The sequence below is a fragment of the Erinaceus europaeus genome, chromosome 3, assembly GCF_950295315.1.
Source record: "Erinaceus europaeus chromosome 3, mEriEur2.1, whole genome shotgun sequence".
NCBI classification, from domain to species: Eukaryota; Metazoa; Chordata; class Mammalia; order Eulipotyphla; family Erinaceidae; genus Erinaceus; species Erinaceus europaeus.
In genome coordinates, this window is record NC_080164.1 from 128,237,200 (window position 1) to 128,243,605 (window position 6,406).

Consider the following 6,406-nt stretch of genomic DNA (forward strand, 5'->3'; position numbering starts at 1 on the left):
GAGGAAAAGTTACTGCTTAATTTCTGTCCGTGAATTGTGATGCAATATGTATTCAAAATGATTCTGGGCAAAGCATCCTTGCTCCAGTTATGTAAAACCCACTGCTTTGCATACAGTAATAACTCATAATATACACTATCTTTTTTTGTTACTGTTAGCAATATTGGTGGTTGAAGGCACTGAAGCTCAGTGGTTAAGTTCTGGGTCTGAAGTCCTACTATCTGGGTTGGAATTTTTGTTTAGTTTTTTACAAATATGTGTCTTTGTACAAATAACCTTTCCATCTCAGTTTTCTTACTAGTAAAATAGGACATTTTTTGGGGTCAGAGGAGTGAATCTATGTAAAAGTTTTAGAAAAATAACAATCACATAGCAGTAAAACACATTTTTTTTTTTTTGTGCACAAGGATCTAGGTTCAAGCCCTGACCAGCAGTGAAGCAGTAATGTGCTTCTCTCCATTTGTCACTTTTCTCCCACTTTTTTTCTCTCTCATTCTCTGTCTCACATCCTCTGTCTTAAAAATACATAGTCTGGAAGTTGGGCTATAGCACAACAGCTTAGGCGCAGGTGGTGTGAAACTCAAGGACCAGTGTAAGAATCCCGGTTCGAGCCCCTGGCTCCCCACCTGCAGGGGAGTCACTTCACAGGCCATGAAGTAGGTCTGCAGGTGTCTTTCTCTCCCCCTCTCTGTCTTTCCCTCCTCTCTCCATTTCTTTTTGTCCTATCCAACAACAATGAAATCAATAACAACAATAATAACTACAACAATAAAACAAGGGCAACAAAAGGGAATAAAGAAATAAATATTACAAAAACAAAAATCATTTTTGTTAAAAAAAATAGTACACGTGGAGTGGCTTCACTGTAAGTAATAACCCTGGTGGCAAAGAAAAGTATCAAGCATATTGTTAGCACCAAACAAATGTTAGTTTGAGTATGTGTGTTATTAGAGAACATAAATAAGTTAATAGATAAAGCTAGGAAATTTAGATATATCCTAAGTGCACTTCAACACCCATAAAGGAACTGAGACATTTTCTTTAAGCCATTTTCTTTAACTAAAACTTTGCCCAGTACACTGTCTCTAAGGAAAGTTACATTGTACAGGATTCCTCATTTCCTTGAGGAGTAAGATTATGCCTGCTACTCCTATAATACCCTTAAAAGACTTGTATTTTTTAATTATTTATTTGTTTATTTATTAATGAGAAAGAGAGTATAAATATCAGAGCATCATTCTGGCACATGTAGTGCTGGGGAATGAAACTTAGAACCTCATGCTATAAAGTCTAATCCTTTAGCCACTTTGCCACCTCCTGCTCACCTTGCATGTTTATTCTTTTTAAAAAATAAATATTAAAATTTTTATTATCTTTGTTTATTGCATAGAGACAGCCAGAAATCAACAGGGAAGGAGGAGACAGATAAAGAGAGACAGAGAGACACCTGCAGCCCTACTTCACCACGCAAGAAACTTGCCCCCTGTGGGGGTGGCCGGGGGCTCGAACCTGGGTCCTTGTAACATGCATGCTCAACCAGGTGCACCACCACCCAGCCCCTCTGCATGTTTATTCTTAGTAATGGATATTTGAATACCACATGCTCTGACCTGTGGCCACTGCTAGCTCACAAATGAATCAAAAATGAGATTCTAACCCAGATGTTCATTACAAGAGTAAAGGTAGTTAGTTTGATCAATGAATTTCTTTCTGGGAAATTTTATCTGACAATACATGTCTATAGTTTGGTATTTGAGATAGAAGTAGAAAGCTCTTCCCAGAGGGGCTGGGTGGTGGCGCACCTGGTTGAGTGCACATGTTACAGTGCTCAAGGACCCTGGTTCAAACCCTTGGTCCCCACCTGCAGAGGGAAAGCTTCACGAGTGGTAAAGCAGGACTGCAGGTGTCTCTCTGCCTCTTTTCCTCTCTACCTCCCCCTTTCCTCTTGATTTCTGGCTGTCTTTATTCCAACAGATAAAACATAATTAAAAAAATTAAAAAAAAGGGAGCTTCTCAGAGATGATCAGAGACAGGGACCGGAACTGAGCTGTGGGAATGGTGGAACAGATACTAGCATGAGAAACTCATGGGGACCGGATGGTGGCACATCTGGTTGAGTGCACATATTACCATGTGCAGGGACCCCTGCTCAAGCCCCAGCTCCCCACCTGCAGAGGAAAAGCTTCCCTAGTGGTAAAGCAATGCTGCTGGCCTCTTTCTCTCCCCTCCTCCTCTGAATTTCTTGGTCTTATTAAATAATAAAATGAATAAACTAAGAAAGGCAGCTGTTTTGATTGTCAAGGGTGCCCCCGTAAGCCTATTGCAAAATGCCTTCTAAACTGACATCAGTGATTTATGACTATTTCAATTCTTTCTGTTTCACTTAACATAAAAACTAAAAGGTATGAGAAGATATATAATAGCTGCCACCCACACCTGAATCCCAGTGAGAGAAAAGGATCTGAATAAAGCAACTGAAAGAACTTTATCTCAGGTCTATGGAAACAGGAGCATCCCTGCTTTGGGGTGTTAACACAGAGTGTAGAGGGGAGTTTGGGCACTTTGAGGCCTCTGTCTGTTTAGAGGAGGACAGTGACTCTGCTGGGGTCTGCAGTGCCTGATGATGGGTAGGCACTCAGCAGCTGAACTCAGGAGACCGCAGTGTCCTGGAAATGACAGCAGAGGGAAGGAGCCACCCAGTTAGAGGCAGTGGGAAGACAGTAGCACTGTATCATGTGCACCTGGGGAGACACATCTTGGGTTTTAGAGACACTTGTGGTTGGTGGTGGGGAGGAAGGTCTTCAGGAGCTAGAAGTCCTGCATTCTCACTAGAGCCCTGAGCCAGGAAACAGAATTTTCCTCTTGCAGTGGGTCAGTCTATGTGCTGCAGGTGTGTGGTGTGAAGACACTCAGACTGTGCCCTTTGTTAGAGCGCTTTTCAGTGAGTTAAGACTGAGAGAAGTGGGGACTACATGGTGCATCGGGAGTGAGACATTTTCTTCTGTCCTCTTTTCCCTTCCCTCCTCCCCTCCTTCCTTCCCTCTTCCTTCCTTTTTGTATTTTTCTATACCTCTAGCAATAGTGGAGTGAGGCTTATGGCTATTGAAATGTACACAGTACGAAAGCTTAGATTTGCATTTATTGAGTTCCTACCACATGCCACACATTCACTAGACATTTGAGAAGACAAATATGAGCAAGACATCTTTTAGATAATTACACCTGCACCTCTCTGCCCCAGTAAGTTATTAGCAATCCCTGCAGTAGACTGTCTTTTCTCAATTCTTGGTACAACTATTGCCTCTGACCATTACATTACAGGGGCCTCTATTAGCTTCTGTTTCTACCTGACATCAGGGTGTTTTCAGGTTTATTTTTCTTTATACTCTAGTTTTTGCTTTACATATGTTCCTGCCTTCAATGACAACCTTTAAGCTGACAAATCCCAAATCTGTAGTTTCAGACCAGCAGTCCCTTGTGTACATCTGGATTCATATATAGAACTGGACATGGATACTTGAGATACTAAACATGCATTATGATTGCTCCTCCTAATTTTTTTTTTTTTTTTTTTACCTCCAGGGTTATCACTGGGGCTTGTTGCCTGCACTACGAATCCACTGCTCCTGGAGGCCATTTTCACCCCCATTTTATTGGATAGGACAGAGAGATTGAGAAAGGAGGGGAAGGGGCCAAGTGGTGGTGCACCTGATAAAGTGTTCACATTACAGTGCCCGAGGACTCAGGTTAGAGTCCCTGGTCACCACCTGCAGGGAGAAAGCTTCACAAGTGGTGAAGCAGGTCTGCAGGTGTCTCTCTGTCTCTTTCCCTCTCTGTTTCCCCCCTTTCCTCTCAATATCTGTCTCTATCCAATAATAAGTAAGTAGAAATATTTTTTAAAAAATGGAAGGGAAAAGGGAGAAAGAGACACCTACAGACCTGCTTCACCATGTGTGAAGCATCCCCCCTGCAGTGGGGATCCAGAAGCTTGAACTGGGATCCTTATATAGTTCCTTGCACTTTATACTATATATGTTTCACCAGGTATGTTGTGCCCCCCCATCCCATCCCCAAATCTATTTTTTTTTCTGAAAACCTTACTTTCTCTTTTCAGCCTTGGGGCAACCTTCTCAGGTGCCTTGTTATCCACATACAGCTTTCCTTTTTCCCCACACCACCTTCTCCACTTCCCCACCAATTACTTCAATCATGTTGTCTAATCAGTCTCACCCAAAAGAACTAAATGAGCAAACGGTTCATCGACGTAGCTATATCTTCTTTAATTCTACACCCCACTTGCTGAAGAAAATGAAAAAATATTATGGATTATTTTTTATTAGTGATTTAATAATGATTGACAAGATTGTGGGATTTGAGGGGTACAATTCCATACAATTCCCATCACCAGAGTTCTGTGATCCCATCCCCTCCATTGGAAGGTTCCCTATTCTTTATCACTCTGGGAGTATGAACCAAGAACTTTATGGGGAGAAGGTGGGAAGTCTGGCCTCTGTAATTCTCCACTGGACATAGGCATTGACAGGTCGATCTATACTCTTAGCCCCTTTCTTTCTTTCTTTCTTTCTTTCTTTCTTTCTTTCTTTCTTTCTTTCAATCATATCTTGTATTTGTTTCTTCCTTCACTGTTTCTGTTAGTTCACATCCTTCAATAATTTTATAAATTCAAGCTGTATTATAAAATAACAGTCTTGTTCTTCACAATTTGTCACCAAGAATAACTGTAATTCATATGTTACATATATACATAATGACATATATGGTATTGGTTGCCATTATATGTAGCTTATGACATCTACTGAACTTTTCCTATTTTACTACACTGATTTTGACTATGGCGCTGTTGCTTTATTTTTTTTTTTTTAAAGTTTTATTTATAAAATAGAAACACTGACAAGACCATAGGATAAGAGGGGTACAATTCCATACAATTCCCACCACTGGAACTCCATATCCCATCCCTTTCCCTGATAGCATTCCTATTCTTTAACCCTCTGGGAGCATGGACCCAGGGACATTATGGGGTGCAGAAGGTGGAAAGTTTGGCTTCTATAATTGCTTCCCCGCTGAACATGGGCTCTGACAGGTTGATCCTTACTCCCCACATGTCTCTCTCTTTCCCTAGTGGTGCAGGGATCTGGGGAGCTGGAGCTCCAGTACACATTGGTGGGATCATCTGCCCAGGGAAGTCAGGTGGCATCTAGAATGTGGAAAAAAGTTAAGAAAAAAAGTTAAGATAGAAAGCAGAGCAAACTGTTGAGTAATCATGAACCTAAAGGCAAGAATATTGCAGATGAGATTTGGGGTCTCCATTTTGGAAAAAGCTAATAGGTCTAATTTAGGTATCTTCCAACAGGCCTATGACTCAACTAGTTTTTGCCTGTGGCTGACATCCAATATGCAGGTGATCTAAGTTAATGTCTGGGGGCATCCAGACATTAACTGGGTGTCACAGTTGGAAAAAGGACCAGAAAGTTGGATCAGGGAAGAGAGTAGCTCCCAAATGTGGGAAAAATATTTAAATATTGTTAACTGTAAACCCCATTGATTTGATCTGGGTCCCATAGTCAGCACAGGAGTCTATGTAATCTCTGCATCCCTGTAGGTCTGAACTCACATTCAAGTCACGGCTAGGAACATTACAGGCTGCGCCAATTTCAGGATGCATCATCTTCCGGTGATAGGCAGAGCATGCTATCCAACCTCCCTTTGGAGAATGGAACATTTCTGCCATTGTTGATTCACATTGAGAGCCAGGTCAGATAGGGGCCCACAGAGGGGTCCATTATGTTGTTCCTGATGGAGATGACCAGTGACAGTGGTGAGAGGGATCTGTTAGAGGTCTAGGCCCATCATGTCTGTGTGGGAATCCCAGGACTCCCTGACTAGGGCCCCAGGTGATGGGATGGCCTGGTAGTGACTAAAGAGCCATCATTAAAGCATGCCGGGTCTCTTGCTCTTAATCAGCTTTTGTAGTCCTTACTTTGTCTGACAGGGTTAGCTTTGGAGTGATTGAGGGACGTGCAATAGAAAGTAGGTGAGGAGGGTATCTAGGTCTAAGTAGAAACTGTTTCATTAGGTACTTTATGGTGTCTTTTTAGGTCTTTCTGCTTGCTTGTTACATTTATTGACGCTGCAAACTACTGTGTTCTTTTGCTTTAAGGTGTATGTTTCCCCCCAGCTGCTGGATACATGTACTTATGCCTCATCTCATGGACTCTGGTCTATATCTAGGTTTTGAGGTTTGTTAAGAAGTGTATTCACCCAAAATGAATTCACCCAAAATGAATTTAAGGAGTCCTGTGAGCTAGGAAAGGTCTCACCAGAGTGATGAAGCTGGTGGGTTCACAGTCCATACCTGACATCTCTGGATGCAGTCCAAAGTGAG